The sequence below is a fragment of the Aegilops tauschii genome, chromosome 7, assembly GCF_002575655.3.
Source record: "Aegilops tauschii subsp. strangulata cultivar AL8/78 chromosome 7, Aet v6.0, whole genome shotgun sequence".
Taxonomy (NCBI): Eukaryota; Viridiplantae; Streptophyta; class Magnoliopsida; order Poales; family Poaceae; genus Aegilops; species Aegilops tauschii.
In genome coordinates this window covers 442,691,254-442,713,843 of record NC_053041.3, presented here as the reverse complement: position 1 = coordinate 442,713,843, position 22,590 = coordinate 442,691,254, and positions in this window count along the sequence as shown.

Below are 22,590 nucleotides of genomic sequence, written 5' to 3'. Positions count from 1 at the left end.
AATAACATGGCCAAAGAAAGTTATCCCTACAAAATCATATAGTCTAGCTATTCTCTATCTTCATCACACAAAGTATTTAATCATGCACAACCCTGATGACAAGCCAAGCAATTGTTTCATACTTTTGGTGTTCTCAAACTTTTCAATCTTCACGCAATACATGAGCGTGAGCCAAGGACATAGCACTATATGTGGAATAGAATGGTGGTTGTGGAGAAGACAAAAACAAGGAGAAGATAGTCTCACATCAACTAGGCGTATCAACGGGCTATGGAGATGCCCATCAATAGATATCAATGTGAGTGAGTAGGGATTGCCATGCAACGGATGCACTAGAGCTATAAGTATATGAAAGCTCAACAAAAGAAACTAAGTGGGTGTGCATCCAACTCGCTTGCTCATGAAGACCTAGGGCATTTTGAGGAAGCCCATCATTGGAATATACAAGCCAAGTTCTATAATGAAAATTTCCCACAAGTATATGAAAGTGATATCATAGGAGACTCTCTATCATGAAGATCATGGTGCTAATTTGAAGCACAAGTGTGGTAAAAGGATAGTAGCATTGTCCCTTCTCTCTTTTTCTCTCATTTTTTTTCTTTGGCCTTTTCTCTTTTTATGGCCTTTTTTAGTCCGGAGTCTCAACTCGACTTATGGGGGAATCATAGTCTCCATCATCTTTCCTCACTTGGGACAATGCTCTAATAATGATGATCATCACACTTTTATTTACTTAAAACTCAAAACTTAGAACAAAATATGACTCTATGTGGATGCCTCCAGCGGTGTACCGGGATATGCAATGAATCAAGAGTGACATGTATGAAAGAATTATGAACGGTGGCTTTGCCACAAATACAATGTCAACTACATGATCATGCAAAGCAATATGACAATGATGAAGCGTGTCATAGCAAACGGAACGGTGGTAAGTTGCATGGCAATATATCTCGGAATGGCTATGGAAATGCCATGATAGGTAGGTATGGTGGCGGTTTTTAGGAAGGTATATGGTGGGTGTATGATACCAGCGAAAAGTGCGCGGTATTAGAGAGGCTAGCAATTGTGGAAGGATGAGAGTGCGTATAATCCATGGACGCAACATTAGTCATAAAGAACTCATATACTTGTTGCAAAAATCTACAAGTTATCAAAGCAAAGTATTACGCGCATGCTCCTAGGGGGATAGATTGGTAGGAAAAGACCATCGCTCGTCCCCGACCGCCACTCATAAGGAAGACAATCAATAAATAAATCATGCTCTGACTTCATCACATAACGGTTCACCATACGTGCATGCTACGGGAATCACAAAATTTAACACAAGTATTTCTCAAATTCACAACTACTCAACTAGAATGACTCTAATATTACCATCTTCATATCTCGAAACAATTATCAAGCATCAAACTTCTCATAGTATTCAACACACTCATAAGATTTTTTTTACTAATCTTGGATGCCTATCATAATTAAAGAAAATTACCATGCTGTTTTGTAGGACTCTCAAAATAATATAAGTGAAGCATGAGAGAACAATAGTTTCCATTAAACAAATCCACCACCGTGCTCTAAAAGATATAAGTGAAGCACTAGAGCAAAAACTATATAGCTCAAAAGATATAAGTGAAGCACATAGAGTATTCTAATAAATTCCGAATCAAGTGTGTCTCTCTCAAATGGTGTATACAGAAAGGATGATTGTGGTGAACTAAAAAGCAAAGACTCAAATCATACAAGACGCTCCAAGCAAAACACATATCATGTGGTGAATAAAAATATAGCTCCAAGTAAAGTTACCGATGGACGAAGACAAAAGAGGGGATGCCTTCCGGGGCATCCCCAAGCTTTGGCTTTTAGGTGTCCTTAGATTATCTTGGTGTGCCATGGGCATCCCCAAGCTTAGGCTCTTGCCACTCCTTGTTCCATAATCCATCAAATCTTCTACCCAAAACTTGAAAACTTCACAACACAAAACTTAACAGAAAATCTCTTGAGCTCCGTTAACGAAAGAAAACAAAACACCACTTCAAGGTACTGTAATGAACTCATTCTTTATTTATATTGGTGTTAAACCTACTGTATTCCAACTTCTCTATGGTTTATAAACTCTTTTACTAGCCATAGATTTATCAAAATAATCAAACAACACACGAAAAACAGAATCTGTCAAAAACAGAACCGTCTGTAGTATTCTGTAACTAACGCAAACTTCTGGACCGCTAAAAATTCTGCCAAAACAGGAAGACCTAAATAATTTGTTTATTGATCTACTGCAGTTGGAATCAGTATTTTATCACGTTCTGGTAATTTTTAACAATTGTTTTCGTGAACAGAAAGTTTCTGGAATTTTCAGCAAGATCAAATAACTATCATCCAAGAAGATCCTATAGGTTTAACTTGGCACAAACACTAATTAAAACATAAAAACAAATCTAACCAGAGGCTAGATCAAAGATGTATTCCTAGACAGAAGCAAAAAGCAAAAAACTAAAAATAAAATTGGGTTGCCTCCCAACAAGCGCTATCGTTTAACGCCCCTAGCTAGGCATAAAGATTTCAATGATGCTCACACGAAGACAAGAATTGAAGCACAAAGAGAGCATCATATAGCGCGTGACAAGCACATCTAAGTCTAACATACTTCCTATGCATAGGCATCTTATAGGCAAACAAATTATCACAGCAAGCAAAAACTAGCGTATGCAAGGAAGTGGAAAGAAACAATAGCAATCTCAACATAACGAGAGGTAAATTTGTAACATGAAAATTTCTACAAGCATATTTTCCTCTCTCATAATAATTACATGTGGGATCGTAAGCAAATTCAACAAAATAGCTATCACATAAAATATTCTCAACACGATCCACGTGCATGAGAAGTTGACACTCTTCCAAAATAGTGGGATTATCATGGGGCTTAAATAAATTTTCAAGATCATAAGAAGAATCACCCCAATCATGATCATTGCAACAAGTAGTAGACATAGCAAAACAAGCATCCCCAAGCTTAGGGTTTTGCATATTATTAGCACAATTGACATCAAGAGAATTTATAGTAAAATCATTGCAATCATGCTTTTAATTCAAGGAGCTATCGTGAATCTCTTCATAAAGTACTTCATCACAATTTTCAGATTCACCAATTTCAAGCCAAACCTCATAAAGATAATCTAGTGCACTCAACTCACGAGCAATAGGTTCATCATAATTGGATCTCTTAAAGAGATTAACAAGTGGATGAGGATCCATAAAATCTTAGCAAGCGAAGATGCAAGCAAAAAGAAGGCACATGGTAACACAAGATTGAACGGAGGAAGGGCGAATAAAACGGCAAGGGTGAAGTGGGGGAGAGGAAAACGAGAGGCAAATGGCAAATAATGTAATGCGAGGGATAAGAGATTGTGATGGGTACTTGGTATGTCTTGACTTGTGCGTAGACTCCCCGGTAACGGCGCCAGAAATCCTTCTTGCTACCTCTTGAGCACTGCGTTGGTTTTCCCTTGAAGAGGAAAGGGTGATGCAGTAAAGTAGCATAAGTATTTCCCTCAATTTTTGAGAACCAAGGTATCAATCCAGTAGGAGACCACGCTCAAGTCCCGCGCCCCTACACAAACAAATAAGAACCTCGCAACCAACGCGATAAAGGGGTTGTCAATCCCTTCACGGTCACTTACGAGAGTGAGATCTGATAGATATGATAAGATAATATTTTTGGTATTTTTATGATAAAGATGCAAAGTAAAATAAACGACACTAAATATAACTAAGTGTTGGAAGATTAATATGATGGAGAATAGACCCGGGGGCCATAGGTTTCACTAATGGCTTCTCTCAAGAGTATAAGTATTATGGTGGGTGAACAAATTACTGTCGAGCAATTGATAGAATTTAGCATAGTTATGAGAATATCTAAGTATGATCATGTATATAGGCATCACGTCCGCGACAAGTAGACCAAAATGATTCTACATCTACTACTATTACTCCACACATCGACCGCTGTCTAGCATGCATCTAGAGTATTAATTTCATAAGAACAGAGTAATGCTTTAAGTAAGATGACATGATGTAGAGGGATAAACTCATGCAATATGATATAAACCCCATGTTTTTATCCTCGATGGCAACAATACAATACGTGCCTTGCTGCCCCTGCTGTCACTGGGAAAGGACACCGCAAGATTGAACCCAAAGCTAAGCACTTCTCCCATTGCAAGAAAGATCAATCTAGTAGGCCAAACCAAACTGATAATTCGAAGAGACTTGCAAAGATAACCAATCATACATAAAATAATTCAGAGGAGATTCAATTATTGTTCATAGATAAACTTGATCATAAACCCACAATTCATCGGCCTCGACAAACACACCGCAAAAGAAAAGTTACATCAAATAGATCTCCAAGAAGATCGAGGAGAACTTTGTATTGAGATCCAAAGAGAGAGAAGAAGCCATCTAGCTAATAACTATGGACCCGAAGGTCTGAGGTAAACTACTCACACATCATCGGAGAGGTTATGGCGTTGATGTAGAAGCCCTCCGTGATCAATGCCCCCTCCGGCGGAGCGCTGGAAAAGGCCCCAAGATGGGATCTCATGGGTACAGAAGGTTGCGACGGTGGAATTAGGTTTCCGTGGATGCCCCTGATGGTTTGGGGGTACGTAGGTATATATAGGAGGAAGAAGTACGTCGGTGGAGCAACGTGGGCCCCACGAGTGTGGAGGGCATGCCTGCGGGGGGGGTAGGCACGCCCCCCTGCCTCGTGCTCTCCTCGTTGATTGCTTTACGTAGACTCCAAGTCCTCTGGATCTTGTTTGTTCTGAAAATCACGTTCCCGAAGGTTTCATTCAGTTTGGACTCCGTTTGATATTCTTTTTCTGTGAAACACTGAAGTAGGGAAAAAACAGCAATTTTGGCTGGGCCTCCGGTTAATAGGTTAGTCCCAAAAATAATATAAAAGTGTATAATAAAGCCCATTAAACATCCAAAACAGAATATAATATAGCATGGAACAATAAAAAATTATAGATACGTTGGACACGTATCAGCGTCGTCCCCTTCCTAGGCCTCGACGTCGTCCACCGCCTTGGTGCTCTCGGCGCGGCGTGGTCAATGTGGTCAACGACCGACTTCCATCGGAAGAGTACTGTATGTGGAGAGGCTGACCGCTGGGTCCACGGCCGCAGCAAGGAAGTGCCTCCTTATTACGTGGAAAATAATTATTCCTCCACCTGACAGCAGGGACCCACCGGACGGGCCACCGTATTTCGTGAAAAAAATATTTCCCCCCTGACTGCTGGGACCCACTAGCTACATCTTCGCACGCAAGGAAGTGCGTCCATATTACGGGCAGAAAAATGATTCGCCCACTGACTGATGGGACCCACCAGCTACATCTTCGCACGCAAGGAAGTGCGTCCATATTACGAAAAAACGATTCGCCCCCTAACTGCTGGGACCCACCAGCTACATCTTTGCACGCAAGGAAGTGCCTGGTAGTCAAGACCCACCCGGTCGAAGCGTACGTAGCGTTGTCATTCTGGTCGCGAACGTGTACGTACATACTGGTCGATCGGTCTGTCTGTAGGCTGCAGCGATGAACCGTGGCCGTGTAAGGAAGGGCACGTGTGGTAGTAGAGGCACGCACGTGTGGTAGTAGAGGCGCGCACTTAGCATGTACACGTACGTACAGCGGCCATGTTGCAAGAAAGTAAATACGGCCACGTACGTACATACGGGCGGGGTCTCGAACTCCTACTCGCGCATACGTACGGCCAGGGCTCGTGTACATGGCTGGGTCGGAACGGAGAAACCACATCATCGTCTTGTTCATCGGGAGGTAACGGAATGCGTCGTGTTCATCTCGACGCAATGGAACGCGTGCTGTTCATCGGGAGCCAACTGCCTTGGACGGAACAAGCAATGGAAACGAAGCCTGGCGTACCGCAGAACGGAGGAAACGGCCTTGTGTTCGACCGGCCACGGTGGAAATGGGATCATGTTCATCAGGAGGGGTTTGGCGTACCGCAAAACAGAGGAAACGGACCTACTACGGTAGAAATGGGGTCCTGTTGATCGGGAGGGGTGTGGCGTACCTTAAAATGGAGGAAACAGACTTGTGTTGGAGCGCTACGGTTGAAACGGGGGCCTGTTCATCGAGAGGGGTGTGGCGTACCGCAAAACGGGACTCCACGGGATACTGTGGAAGCATCTTCTGATCGTGGAAGCATCTTCACCTCTAAGTTCTGGGACTCCTTCCAGAAGGCCATGGGCACAAATATTCGCTTCAGCACAGCTTTCCATCCTCAAACTAGTGGCCAAGTCGAGCGAGTCAATCAAATTCTTGAAGATATGCTCAGGGCTTGTGTCATTTCCTTTGGCATGAAATGGGAAGATTGTCTTCCTTATGCTGAATTCTCCTACAACAACAGCTTCCAAGCGAGTTCGGGCAAGGCCCCATTCGAGATTCTCTATGGCAGAAAGTGTCGTACTCCTCTCAATTGGTCAGAGACTGGTGAACGCCAACTTCTTGGCAATGACTTAATCACTGAAGCTGAAGAAATGTGTAAAGTCATCCGTGATAATCTCAAAGCCGCGCAATCGCGTCAGAAGAGTTACTATGATAGTAAGCATCGTGATTTGGCTTTCGAGATCGGAGACCATGTCTACCTCCGCGTCTCTCCAATGAAAGGCACTCGTCGCTTCGGTATCAAAGGGAAGCTTGCCCCTAGATACGTGGGTCCTTTCAAGATCATTGGCAAAAGAGGCGACCTCGCCTATCAACTTGAGCTTCCTTCCAACTTCGCGAACGTGCACGATGTGTTCCACGTGTCACAGCTCCGCAAGTGCTTCAAGACGCCTGAGCGCACTATCGACTTCGAAGAGATTGACCTCCAAGAATATTTGTCTTATCATGAGCACCCCGTTGCTATTCTTGAAGAAACTGAGCGCAAGACTCGCAACAAGTCCATCAAATTTCTGAAAGTGAAGTGGTCGCACCATTCCGACCGGGAAGCCACCTGGGAACGCGAGGACCATCTCTGTTCCGAATATCCGGAGTTCTTTTAGTCCTAGATCTCGGGACGAGATCCTCTCGTAGTGGTGGAGTGTTGTAACACCCCGCATGTAACTTGCCATATTTGTAACTCCGACTCTTGCCATTTCCGGCTATGTGTTATGTTTTTTCCTCCGTTGTCGGGTTTTATCTTTCGTTTTGTATTTTGTCATGTCATGCATTTTCATATCATGTCATCATGTGCATTGCATTTGCATACGTGTTCGTCTCATGCATCCGAGCATTTTCCCCGTTGTCCGTTTTGCAATCCGGCGCTCCTATCTCCTCCGGTGCACCCCTCTTGTTTTCTTTCGTGTGCGTGTGTCAAACTTTCTCGGAATGGACCGAGGCTTGTCAAGTGGCCTTAATATACCACCCGGAGACTACCGGTCAAGTTTCGTTCCATTCGGAGGTCGTTTGGTACTCCAACGGTTAACCGGGCATCCACAATTGATTTCTTCTGATCGTGGAAGCATCTTCACCTCTAAGTTCTGGGACTCCTTCCAGAAGGCCATGGGCACAAATATTCGCTTCAGCACAACTTTCCATCCTCAAACTAGTGGCCAAGTCGAGCGAGTCAATCAAATTCTTGAAGATATGCTCAGGGCTTGTGTCATTTCCTTTGGCATGAAATGGGAAGATTGTCTTCCTTATGCTGAATTCTCCTACAACAACAACTTCCAAGCGAGTTCGGGCAAGGCCCCATTCGAGATTCTCTATGGCAGAAAGTGCCGTACTCCTCTCAATTGGTCAGAGACTGGTGAACGCCAACTTCTTGGCAATGACTTAATCCCTCACATATCCATGTTCCGACATGGAATAAACTTCAACTTCACCTGCAACTAGCAACGCTATAAGAGGGGTTGAGCAAAAGCGGTAACATAGCCAAACAACGGTTTGCTAGGAAAGGATGGTTAGGACTGACATGGCTGAAATAGGAGACATGATATAGCAAGTGATAGGTAGCGAGCATGGCAATAGAGCGAACAACTAGCATAGTAAAGATAGAAGTGATTTCGAGGGGTGGTCATCTTGCCTGCAAGGTTCTCAGAGTTGTCGAAAGCTTGATCCTCGTAAGCGTACTCGACAGGTTCCTCGTTCACGAACTCGTCTCCCGGCTCTACCCAAGACAAGAACACAACAAACGGAACCACAATCAACAACGAGAAATGCGCAAGCAACATGATGCAAAACATGTATGATATGCAAGATATGATATGCGATGCATATGCGTGCTCCGGAAGGAAAATGATGAACATGGCAGTAACTTGGCAAACCAAGCATGCCACTGGAAAGATGAGATGATTTCGGTCGAAATCGATATAAAGATCACCGGAATCGAATGCACGGTTTGCAAATGGCAAGCAAAACAAGAATGACACTAATCTGCGATAAACAGCAAGATAGCACTTAAAATGCAACAAGTAACAATGCTACAGCACCCCAACATAGCAACAAAGCACATGGCAGTAATCTACAGGAGATGCTTGACAAAAGATGAACACTGAGCTACGGCTATTTCTCAACTTATCAAGCTCAAACAAGCATGGCAAAAGTGCAAAAGATAACAGGTTCACAGACTTGGTGAAAAACTGGACATGGCAGAAATCAGCATCAGGTAGCAATGTTCAGAGCACAAAATCAACATGCTACAGGAACTTAACATAGCAAAGCAAGGCATTGAAGTGTTCTACTAAAAGCACATGACAAAAGTCCCTTACTGGCCATAAGCCAAAAAGGACCAGAAGATATGATGGCAAGCATGTAAACATAGCAAGTTTCGTTATCGGGTTTCAGACAGCAGAAAACAGAGCATGGCAGAAATATTAATATATAGGCCTCTTTGTGAGCTTGATGCACTCACTACAGAGCAATTCATGACAAACCAAGCATACCTACAGCAAGATGGCATGTTTATGAAACTATCCATGGCAAGAACAATTGCATAGCATGTATGGATCAACTACAATAAGCTTGGCAAAAATGCATATCATGTTAAGAATCTGCCAGAAATATTTTATAGCAAAAGTAGAGCAAGATTGAGTCATGCTATGGCACTACATAATTGCAAACAATTGCAGGAATAGATCAATTACAACTATAGATACAAAACATCCTTACTGAACATCTCCAAAATATGCATGGATCTCTCTGTAGCATCAAGTTTACATGGCAACAAAATTACAGCAGACAAGGACTTAGTGATTCACTAAGTCCCTGAAATCAGAAATATTACGGGGCCTACTTTGCATACTTGTGCTAGTCACCACAGAGATCAACAAAATACAAGGACTACACCACTGGAAACATGGCATGGCATACTTCAAAACACATGTAGAGCTCATGCTCATAAGATGCACAGATTAAATGATACAAAAATGACAAATCTCCAAGTTCTGCCAAGAACCAGAGAATAACAGCAACTAGCCCTCTTGCAACAGAGATTTGGGCATCAATATGACCTCTAATGAACATGGTCCAATTGAACAAAATGAAGAGCATCACGAGACGAACAATTTGACATATTATACGCGCGAATCGGAGCTACATGCACAGAGTTATGGCATCGGGAACAGGAGCACTTGCTGAGAAAAAATAGTGACTTAGAGAAAAAAATGGGTCGCGAGAAAGTCAACGGGGGCTATTACCAGATCGGGTCGAGGGAGCTCCTCGAGCTCGTCGGCCGGAGGAGAAGGGGCCGGCGGTGGCGGCCGACGCCGGAGGAGGAGGGGGCCCGGAGGGCGGCGGTCGCCGGCGGGGGCGGCGTGGCACCGGCGGGAGCGGCGGCGGCGGCGGGCCCAAGGCGCGGCGGCGGCGGGTCGCCGGCGGCGGGGCGAGGCGACTCCGGCGCGGAGGCGGCGGGGCGAGGCGGGGCCGAGCCGGCGGCGGCGCGGCGCGGGCGGCGGTGATGCGGGCCGGCGGGCCCGCGGCGGGCTCGCGGGCCGGCGCGGTGGGAGGCCGGAGGCGGGCGGACGTTGTCCGGCGCGGACGTTTTCGTCCGGCGGCGCGCGGTGGAGAAGCTAGGGTTCGTCTGTGATTTCGTTTTTCGGGATGCCCACATATTTATAGGTAGAGGGAGCTAGGAGACTCCAAATGAGGTGCGGTTTTCGCCCACACGATCGTGATCGAACGACCTAGAGCATGGAAGAGAGTTTGGTGGGTTTTGGGCTGGTTTTGGAGAGGGTTTTTGCTGGACACTCAAATGGACTTTGCGGATGCCCGGTTAACCGTTGGAGTACCAAACGACCTCCGAATGGAACGAAACTTGACCGGTAGTCTCCGGGTGGTATATTAAGGCCACTTGACAAGCCTCGGTCCATTCCGAGAAAGTTTGACACACGCACACGAAAGAAAACAAGAGGGGTGCACCGGAGGAGATAGGAGCGCCGGATTGCAAAACGGACAACGGGGAAAATGCTCGGATGCATGAGACGAACACGTATGCAAATGCAATGCACATGATGACATGATATGAAAATGCATTACATGACAAAATACAAAACGAAAGACAAAACCCGACAACGGAGGGAAAAACATAACACATAGCCGGAAATGGCAAGAGTCGGAGTTACAAATATGGCAAGTTACATGCGGGGTGTTACATGTATGTGGAGAGGCTGACCGCTGGGTCCACGGCCGCAGCAAGGAAGTGCCTCCTTATTACGTGGAAAATAATTATTCCTCCACCTGACAGCAGGGACCCACCGGACGGGCCACCGTATTTCGTGAAAAAAACATTCCCCCCCTGACTGCTGGGACCCACTAGCTACATCTTCGCACGCAAGGAAGTGCGTCCATATTACGGGCAAAAAAATGATTCGCCCACTGACTGCTGGGACCCACCAGCTACATCTTCGCACGCAAGGAAGTGCGTCCATATTATGAAAAAAACGATTCGCCCCCTAACTGCTGGGACCCACCAGCTACATCTTTGCACGCAAGGAAGTGCCTGGTAGTCAGGACCCACCCGGTCGAAGCGTACGTAGCGTTGTCATTCTGGTCGCGAACGTGTACGTACATACTGGTCGATCGGTCTGTCTGCAGGCTGCAGCGATGAACCGTGGCCGTGTAAGGAAGGGCACGTGTGGTAGTAGAGGCACGCACGTGTGGTAGTAGAGGCGCGCACTTAGCATGTACACGTACGTACAGCGGCCATGTTGCAAGAAAGTAAATACGGCCACGTACGTACATACGGGCGGGGTCTTGAACTCCTACTCGCGCATACGTACGGCCAGGGCTCGTGTACATGGCTGGGTCGGAACGGAGAAACTACATTATCGTCTTGTTCATCGGGAGGTAACGGAATGCGTCGTGTTCATCGGGACGCAATGGAACGCGTGCTGTTCATCGGGAGCCAACCGCCTTGGACGGAACAAGCAATGGAAACGAAGCCTGGCGTACCGCAGAACGGAGGAAACGTCCTTGTGTTCGACCGGCCACGGTGGAAATGGGATCATGTTCATCAGGAGGGGTTTGGCGTACCGCAAAACAGAGGAAACGGACCTACTACGGTAGAAACGGGGTCCTGTTGATCGGGAGGGGTGTGGCGTACCTTAAAATGGAGGAAACAGACTTGTGTTGGAGCGCTACGGTTGAAACGGGGGCCTGTTCATCGAGAGGGGTGTGGCGTACCGCAAAACGTGACTCCACGGGATACTGTTTATCTCCACCGTCGACCTCCTCCAGCCTCCACCTGCGACTGTTCATCCACGGGCTCTTGTTCATCCAGCCTCCACCGCGCGCTCCATCACCGACTACTGTTCAACCAGCCCTCTCCACGGGGTCCTGTTCAACCACCCCTCCATGGGCTACTGCTCATCCAGCCCTCCACCGTCTACTGTTCAACCAGCCCTCCACCGGCTACTGTTCAACCAGATCTCCACGGGGTCATGTTCATCCAGCCCTCCACGGGGTCCTGTTCATCCACCGGCTCGATCAATCGGGGTACTGTTCATCCAGCGGCAACGGCCTCTACTACCACGGGGTCCTGTTCATCCAACCCCCCACCGGGAACTGTTCATCCAAACCCCCTCAACAACGCTCACTGTTCATCCAGAGGCATCATCGATCGGCTTCAGTTAGCAGCAGTAGCGGAGGAATCACACTCGGGTTCAGTTAACAACAAGGGATCGATCGATCGCTCGGGTTCAGTAACGTGTAGCCTGCAGTGCAATCACTCGGGTTCAGTTAGAGCCCAACGCCTCGCACACACGCGCATACGTACGAGAGAAACAAGCATCGCTCGGCCCCCGACCAGCCACTGTAAGAGGGAACTCCCCGATATTTTCCTCGCCCTTGCTTCTACCACGGTTTTTTCCGTCATGGACGACCCAAGGAATGTCATGGAGCTGCGTCTCCGGCCCGCCCAGGATGAAAATCCCATTTTCTGTCATGATTTTTTGTCATAGAAGTAGGACCCCACCACATCTATGATGATACCGGGTTTTGTCACAATTATCATCATAGAAGTGTCATAAGTATGACAATTTTTTTCGTTCGGCCCAAAATGTCACGGATATGTCTTTTTTTGTAGTGAATGCACTTCAATCATGGAGGAATAAATTCTTCCTGAGCAGCGCTGATTTGTTGAGCAAGTAATGAATCACGCTCCTTCTGAAGATCTTCATAACTCACCCTTAGCTTCTCAAGATCTTGCTTTCTTTGAAGAAATTCATAAGAAAGCTTCTCATGATCCGATAAGAGAGTGTTATGATGACTCTGAAGATTATCAAACTTGGACTGAAGTCTCTGAGGATTTTTAGTCAAAGTTTTGGTGCGATCCATTTCTTCACCAAACATATCATCGCTCTCATCAAGCATATTTTGAACCTTTTCCAAAGCTCTTTGTTGTTTAGTGGCAAGGGAAGCAAGTTTGGTGTAGCTGGGTCCAGATTCATTATCACTAAAATCAGACAGGTAGCATTCAGTTACCTTGGTACTTTTTGCCATAAGGCATGTTGCAGAGGATGATGATTCTGACTCGAAAGTCATAGCCTTGCGCGATACCATGAAATCCTCAAACCAGGGATCACTGTGAGTTCTATGACCTTCATAGACCTCCGAGAGTCGGTCCCAGATAAGCTTTGCATGGCTGAGATGCATAATGTTCCTGAACTGATTTTGAGACAGACATGAGCAGATGATGTCTTTCGCCGTGAGGTTGAGAAGAGTGAACTTGCGAATGTCATCAGCCTCCGCCATTTTGCACAGATCGGTAAGACCAATCTCAGTGACGGTCCACAGCTCGCTATTCATCGCCATGAGTCGCTTCTTCATCATGGCCTTCCACTTGGGATAATCATGACCGTCAAAGATGGGGCATGACACAGTCTTCATTCCTGCGGTCGACATAACTAAAACTCAAGGCGGTTAAACCAAAATCACACAGAACAAGGGAGTACCTAGCTCTAATACCAATTGAAAGTGCGTTAAGTCGATCAGAGGGGGGTGAGTAGGCGATTTTTAAGAATTCTTCACTGAGGAATTTCAGGGTGAGGAAATTCCTAAGCAAAGAACTACTAGCAGCGGAATAAGTACTCACATGCACACATAACAGAACATAAGCATAATCATCATGATGAAATGAATACAAGCACAGAGTACAGAAAGCGTAGACACAAGATAAGCAGGCTGAAGACAAACTGACTGAAGAAATTGAACTTAGGAAATTGAGAAAGTCTTCAGTCAAAGTCTTAAAATAGTAACGATCAAGTACACAACACAGTAATGAGGAAATGAAAGGGTTGAGGAAATAGAACCAGTTAGCTCGGTGAAGACAATGATTTGTTAGACCAGTTCCAACTGCTGTGACAGTTGTACGTCTAGTTGGCGTGGCTAGGTATTTAAACCTGAGGACACACAGTCCTCACCGTATTCTCCTTGAGCTAAGGTCACACAGACCTCTCCGAATCACTCGTGGTAAGTCTTCAGGTGACTTCCAAACCTTCACAAACTCGGTCACTCGGTGATCCACAATTTCCTATTGGATGCTCTAGACCATGACGCCTAACCGTCTGGAAGATGCACAGTCTTCAAAGGTAACAAGCATCGGATCCACAGAGGAACAATCTCTTCAGTGATTCTCAATCATTTTGGGTTTGTAGGTGTTTGGGTTTTCCTCACTTGATGATTTTCGCTCAAAGTCCTCGGAGGATGGGATGCTCTCAATGACAAGTGTCAGTTTCTCTCGGAGCAGCCAACCAGCTAGTGGTTGTACGGGGCAGCTATTTATAGCCTAGGGAGCAGCCCGGCTTGATAAGACATAAATGCCCTTCAATGATATGACCGTTAGGTGGATAAGATATTTTGGGACAGCTGGCGCATAGTGATACATCTCCAACGTATCTATAATTTATGATGTATTCATGCCATGTTTACAATAGTTTTATATGATTTTGGTATGATTTGATTAGAACTAACCCGGACTGACGCTGTTTTCAGCAGAACTACCGTGGTGTTGTTTTTGTGCAGAAATAAAAGTTCCCGGAATGCGCTGAAAATCAACGGAGAATTTTTCTGGAAAATATAAAAAATAATGGAATAAAGAGTTACCGGAGGGGAGTCCCATGGGCCCCACAAGGGCGGAGGGCGCGCCCACCCCCTGGGGCGTGCCCCTGTGCCTCGTGGACTTCCCGTGGGGCCCCCTGACTTTTCTCGACGCCAACCTCTCCTATAAATACCCAAACCTCCAGAAAATAACCTAGATCGGAAGTTCCGCCGCCGCAAGCCTCTATAGCCACGAGAAATCAATCTAGGCCCTCTCTGGCACCCTGCCGGAGGGGGCCATCATCACCGAAGGCCATGGAGGAGGATCCCGGAGGGGCCATCATTGCCATGAAGGCCAAGATCCGGAGGGAGAACCTCTCCCCATCTAGGGGCGAGGCCATGGAGGAGGAAGCACAAGGGGGAGAACCTCTTCTCCTCTCTCTCGGTGGCGCCGGAGTGCCATCGGGATGGGAATCATCGCCGCGGTGATCGTCTTCATCAACATCACCATCAACATCGCCATCCTCATCTCTTTTAAGCGGTCCACTCTCCCGCACCCCACTGTAATCCCTACTTGAACATGGTGCTTTATGCCACATATTATGATCCAATGATGTGTTGCCATCCTATGATGTTTTGAGTAGATATCCTTTGTCTTTGGGTTGATTGATGATCTAGGTTGGTATGAGTTGTATGTTTTATTTTTGTGCTGTCCTATTGTGCCCTCCATGTCGCGCAAGCGTGAGGGATTCCCGCTGTAGGGTGTTGCAATACGTTCATGATTCGCTTATAGTGGGTTGCTTGAGTGACAGAAGCATAAACCCGAGTAAGAGGGTTGTGGCGTATGGGATAAAGGGGACTTGATATGTTAATGCTATGGTTGGGTTTTACCTTAATGATCTTTAGTAGTTGCGGATGCTTGCTAGAGTTCCAATCATAAGTGCATATGATCCAAGAAGAGAAAGTATGTTAGCTTATGACTCTCCCCCATATGAAATTGCAATGACGACTACCGGTCTTGTTAACGATTGCCTAGGATAATTCCGCACACCGACCCATCATTATTCCACACTCGCTATCCATAATATTTAGTAATATATTCTAACTTTATGATAACAACACCTACTTTTATATTTTAGCTCTCCGATACCATGCAAAGTTATCCTCTTCATACCCACAACGTAGTTTTATTTCTCGTTTCTAGTTGGCAGCAAACGTTTGGTGTACGTAGAGTCGTATCAGTGGCAGATAGGACTTGAGAGAATATTGATCTTAATTTTAGCTCCTTGTGGGTTCGACACTCCATACTGATCACTTCCACCTTTGGGAATTGCTACGATGATTCCCTGCACTTGGGGATTATCACATAGCACAGCAACAGTCGGAAATTTGAGGTTCAAATTCCTCAGGGCTATCATGATCCTCACTTGTAGGCAATCCGCACTAGCGAATTCCTAACTCCTCAGTCAGAACAAATTCCTCAGAGACCAGAAGATCTTCGTCTCTGTCACTAAAGAAATTGACTGAACTGTATGAGATTTCCAATGGCTTCACTCGAAAGGATTGGTAGGTGTAGGATGTTGAGATGAGCATCACTTGGAAACTTTTCCTTAGTTTTTCCTCGACCCCCTTTAACAATACGGTGTTTCCTATGACTCAAGAAAGATAAAAAATTAAACTACGAAAACAAAAGTCTTCACGCTTCATGTTCCTCGCATGAATACCAAGTCTTCATGGTCACACCAATTTCTTCACTTTCAAAGTCTTCAGAAAGCCAAAGTCTTCAGTTGAAGACATTCATTTTTAGGGGTCGACTTTCTCTGTAAATATCAAACTTCTCATAGACTTATAGACCTGTGTACACTCACAAACACATTATTCCCTTAACCTATAAGTCTTTAATACACTAAAATCACTAAGGGGCACTAGATGCACTTACAGTTCTACTCGTGCATATCATCTACGCATAGACCTGGCTCGGATGCCATTGTTGGGGAACGTAGCATGCAATTTCAAAAAAATTCCTACGATCACGCAAGATCTATCTAGGAGATGCATAGCAATGAGAGGGGAGAGTGTGTCCACCTACCCTCGTAGACCGAAAGAGGAAGCGTTATGTTAACGCGGTTGATGTAGTCGAACGTCTTCGTGAGCCAACCAATCCAAGTACCGAACATACGGCACCTCCGTGTTCAGCACACGTTCAGCTCGATGACGTCCCTCGAACTCTTGATCCAGCAGAGGGTCGAGGGCGAGTTCCATTAGCAGGACGACGTGGTGACGACGATGGTGATGTGATCCGCGCAGGGCTTCGCCTAAGCACTACAAGAATATGACCGGATGAACAAACTGTGGAGAGAGACGCCACACATGGCTTGGAACAATTGTTGTGTCTCCAAGGGGTGCCTTGCCCACGTATATAAAGGAGGGAGAGGGAGGAGGCCGGACCTAGGGGGCGCGCCATAAAGGGGGAGTCGTACCAGGACTCCTAGTCCTAGTAGGATTTGCCCCCCCCCCTTTTCCTTCTCATGGAGGTGGAAAGGGCGAAGGAGAGGGAGTAGGAGAAGGAAAGGGGGGTGGCGCCCCCTTCCCTAAACCAATTCGGCCTCCTCCCTTGTGGGGTGCTGAAAGTGCGTTATATCGACTAGAGGGGGGTGAATAGGCGATTTTTACAAATCGTCACTGAGGAATTTCAGGGTGAGGAAATTCCTAAGTCACGAACAACTAGCAGCGGAATAAGTACTCAGATGCATGCATGACAGAACAGAAGCACAGTCATCATGATGAAATGAAAGCAAGCACAGAGTACAAGTAGCGTATAACCAGGATAAGCAGGCTGAAGACAACCTGACTGAAGAAACATGATTGAGGAAATTGAGAAAGTCTTCAGTCAATGTCTTCAAACAGTAAAAATCAAGTACAACAACTCAGTAATGAGGAAATGAAAGGGCTGAGGAAATAGAACCAGTTAGCTCGGTGAAGAGAGTGATTTGGTAGACTAGTTCCAACTGTTGTGACAGTTGTATGTCTGGTTGGAGCGGCTAGGTATTTAAACCTGAGGACACACAGTCCTCACCGTATTCTCCTTGAGCTAAGGTCACACAGACCTCACCCAATCACTCGTGGTAAGTCTTCAGGTGAATTCCAAACCTTCACAGACTCGGTCACTCGGCGATCCACAATTTCCTCTTGGATGCTCTAGACGATGACGCCTAACCGTCTGGAGGATGCACAGTCCTCAAAGGTAACAAGCGTCGGTTCCACATAGGAACAATCTCTTCAGTGATGCTCAATCACTTTGGGTTTGTAGGTGTTTGTGTTTGGGTTTTCTTCACTTGATGATTTTCGCTCAAACTCCTCGGAGGATGGGATGCTCTCAATAACTAGTGTCAGTTTCTCGCAAAGCAGCGAACCAACTAGTGGTTGTAGGGGGTGGCTATTTATAGCCTAGGGAGCATCCCGACATGATAAGACATAAATGCCCTTCAATGATAGGTGGGTAGATATTTTGGGACAACTGGCACATAGCACAACAACGGTCGGATATTTGAGTATCAAATTCCTGAGGGCTATCATGTTGCTCACTTGTAGGCAATCCGCACTGCCGAATTCCTAACTCCTCAGTCAGAACAAATTCCTCAGAGACCAGAAGATCTTCGTCTCTGTCACTGAAGAAATTGACTGAACTGTATGAGATTTCCAATGGCTTCACTCTAAAGGATTGGTATGTGTAGGATTTTGAGATGAGCATCACTTGGAAAATTTTCCTTTGTTTTACCTCGGCCCCCTTTAATAGTATGGTGTTTCCTATGACTCAAGAAAGAGAAAATGAAACTACGAAAATAAAAGTCTTCGCGCTTCATATTCCTCGCATGAATATCAAGTCTTCACGGTCACACCAATTTCTTCACTTTCAAAGTCTTCGGAAAACCAAATTCTTCAGTTGAAGACATTCATTTTTAGGGGTCGACTTTCTCTATAAATATCAAACTCCTCATAGACTTATAGACATGTGTACACTCACAAACGCATTAGTCCCTTAACCTATAAGTCTTCAATACACCAAAATCACTAAGGGGCACTAGATGCACTTACAATCTCCCCCTTTTTGGTGATTGATGACAATATAGGTTAAGTTTTCAACGGGGATAAACATATGAAGTGTAAATACTAATATTGAGGAATTTGATTGCAAGATATAGAAGAACTCCCTCTGAAGATGTGCATATGTGAGGAATTTGCTTTGAATAGCCATGCACATTGTAGAGTAGAATCATGGAGATCTCCCCCAATATCTTGTAATTCATACACGCATTTAACATATGATATGAAGAATTTAAAAAGCATGATGAAATATGGCGACTGATGTAGTTTAGCATGCGTGCATTAACATATATGAGGAAATAGCATGCAGAAAACAGAGCAAAAGTATCAGACCACCATAGGACTTAAGTTTACAACTCGATCCAACAAAAAAACTTCAGAAGAACGAGAGTTGTAACTTAGCAAAAACGCCCATATATAGAGAACCGCTTGAAGACTAACTCAAATTTCTCCCCCTTTGTCATCGAATGACCAAAAGGGACGAAGAATGAGGACTAACGCCCCCGAAGAATATCATCATGAAGTCAATGGAGTAGCGCCAGCGTTATTGGGGTCGTCCATTGATGTAGGGTCTGCCGCAGTGTCATCCAAGTCTTCATGTTCACCAGTCTCGCGCGATGAAGAATATGAGCTGGCCACCAAGTGATGAACTTTGACCTTCTTGAATTTCTTCGAAGGCGGCTGAGACCAGTCAAAGTCCTGCTTGAAGCCCATCTGCTTGAGATCTTATTCACCGTAGAGGTGAGACAGTACAGCCCAGGTGCGATCAAATACTTCATGCAGATAGTAATGGTTCTTCTTCACAGAGTTTTGCGTGATTGTCATATTCTGAAGAATTGAACCAAACTGTCGCTTGACCCATTTGTGGTTGCGATCGATCTTCTGATGAGACTGAGGAGAAGCTCACGGCCAGTCATCACCCTTGGAGCAGTGGCTTGAGGATTTGGCTTTGAAGCATTTGCGGTAGTGTCATGAGTAGCAGAGTCATCATTGGTGGAGTAGGATGCAGCTTTGCGAAACTGTCCATCCAATGGACGAGTGCCTTCATCAATAACAGCAGCCTTGCCCTTCTCATCAGCTGAGGAATTAGTCCGTTTGAGGACTTCAATTGGGGGCAAGTAGCTGCCATGATTGAGAGTGTCAGCCTTGTAGTTGATTGAAGACCTTTATCTGATGAATCACATGATCCAGGGAGCGTAAGGCTTCAATTCAAACGATGAAAGAGCGACATTGGTCAAAGTCCTCATGAAGAAATCATGGTAGTTGATAGGCACACCATGTATGATATTGAAAAGCAGATTCTTCATGATGCCAACAACCTCTTCTTCATCAGAGTTGTGGCCCTTGATAGTACTGAGGGTTTTGGTCAATATCCTGTACACTGTCCTTGGCACTAGAGCAATTCCTTGACGATGAATTTGGTCCTTGGAGCTTGGCCTGGCTTCAAAGGCTTGATCAACAGTTGCATCAAATGATCAGATAGTTCAGGGTCAGCATAGATGAGCCTTGCACCTTCAACAGGAGGACTGTCTGGGATGGCATGAAGTAATTCAGAGGCCGGTGCTTTTTAGTGAGTGTTTTCAGTCATCCAGTCCAACACCCATGAATTCACATCTTCAATGTTGCCTGTGATGTGCAACGTGGCATAGAACTAAAGAATGAGTCCTTCATTCCAATCATAGATGTAGGTGCAGAAGTTGAGCAGCCCAGCGTCATGAAGAACATTGAGGACTGGAGTGAAGCAGGGTAGCGACTCCATATCCACATGAGGAATGTGCTCATGGTCAAAGATATTGTCTTTATCAAACAACGGTGAAGAATAGAAGTTCATCTGACTAGCTATCTAGAAGCGCTTGCGTCTAAGTCTAGCAGCATCATATGGGTTGTAATCAGTGAAGAAAATGTGCCCATTGAAGAAATCTTCAGCCTTGAACTTTTGCTTCTTGGAGAAAGGGTTATGAGGCTTGGGCTGAAGGTTTGCAGTAGTTGTCTTCACAACTTCTTGAGGTATAGCCACTGGAGCCACAGGCTGAGGAATTTCAGATGCAATGTCATTAGTAGTAGCCTGGGTCTCCATTTCTTCAGCAACATTTACATCAGCACTAGTGGCTGGAACTTCTTCAGGAATGGTGAGAAGAGAAACTTGATATTCTTCAGAGCCCGTGTGAATTTCTTCACTTTGGACAGGGGACTGAGGAATCTGTTGCAGAGGTGTGAACAGTGGTGAATTGGGGTGATGACTTTCCCAATAGTCATCATTCAGAATTGGAGTTGAACACTCAATATCCACATCTTCATCTTCTTCATCAAGTTCATCAACGCCTGCCTCTTCAGCTATGAACTGAGGCATGGGCGATGATACGAGTGGAGTGGACCTGACATTGTCAACTTCAATTTCTTCATCAATCTGCTCTGACGTAGCAGCAGAAGGATCTTCTTCATCAGATTCACTAGGAATCTCATAATCCTCACCAAACGGAACAAGTTCCTTTGATGGCATGCTTGATACAGGAACAACATCTATTGGATTTTCATAGGAGCTCGTCAAAGTCTTCACTTTCTTTGGAGCTGAAGACTCTGAGGAGGCATATGCTTTCCTTTTCTTCATAGCTGCTCGCTCTGCAGCTTTGGTTTTCTTCGCTTTTGTTGTAGAAGGAAGAATAGGACTTGTCGTTGGTGCAGGAGGAGCAGAGGAATTTGGTGCAGTTTCTTCAGGCGCAACTGATGCAGTTGCCCTGGCATTGTCAGTGTCTTCAGGCGCAGCAGCAGATACTTCAACTGTCCTGGCTTGTTCTTCAGGCGCAACACTAGAGGTTGCCCTGACAGTTTCTTCAGCGGCTGGAATGTCTTCATCAGCCCTGGTGGTTTCAGAATCATCAACAGTCTGATTGTCATCAGTTGTGCTTGCATGTTCTTCAGTTGGCTGTGTAGAAGCTTCAACCTGAGGAGATCCATGTTGCGTTGAGGCTGCAACATTTGAGGTGAATCTTTCTGCCATTTTGACGAATCTGACCTTGGCTCCCAGCCAATCTGCACGGTAGGCGTCAAATTCATCACTGAGGGTTTTGATCTCAGCTTGCATGGCCACAAGTTCACCAGTTGTCATTTTGACAACATATTTACTCAAAAAACGCTCCTTCTTGTATTGAGCTTTCTTCAGTTGCCTGGCCTTTTCAAACTTCCATTTTTCCTGGCCTATGAAGGCAGTCAACATGTGACTTTGGCCAGGTGTGAGATTGAAATCAGGCATAGGAGTGTTTGGATCCTTGTGCCAGAGGTCAATGAAGTCTAGGATCAACTTGGGATCTAGTAGAAGAGGCACATTGGTGCCTTTGGCTCTAGCGGCCCGATGATGTCTGTCTCTGATGATTTCAGCTAGTTCTTCATCATCAGCTTCGTCTTCACTGGATGGCACATGAAAGGCAACCTGCTTCTTGTGAGGACTTGGTCTTGTGCCTCGTCCAGCAGTGGCCTTTGTCTTCAGCAAGGTTGGGCCTGTTGAGGACTGTGGAGGAGCAGAAGAACTTGCAGATGCTCCTGAAGCAATTGAGATACCTGTGGTCCTTTGGCAAGAGGCGAGATGCGTAGGTGCCGAGGACTTTGTAGGAGCAGCTGAAGGTTTTGCAACAGTGGGAACTGGAGCTGCTTGAGGAATATGCTTTGAGGGCATTGAAGATCTTGGCCGTGAGGGAATTGCTGAGGAATTTGGCTTGCAAGCCCGCTTCTTGGGCATAGCCTTCTTGGGCTTGCTAGAAGTGGCCTCAGCAGCGGCAGCAGCAGAGTCTTGATTAAATTTCCTCACTGCTTCTTTGGCCATTTTGGCCAACTTGGCTTGCCGTTTTGCCCATTCATCAGGATAGTCCTCACCGCGCTTGAGGCTAGTGGGATCTGCAACTTGGCCAGGTGCCAATGGAGGTCTTGGGCAAGGAGGGTGTAGTGCGAAT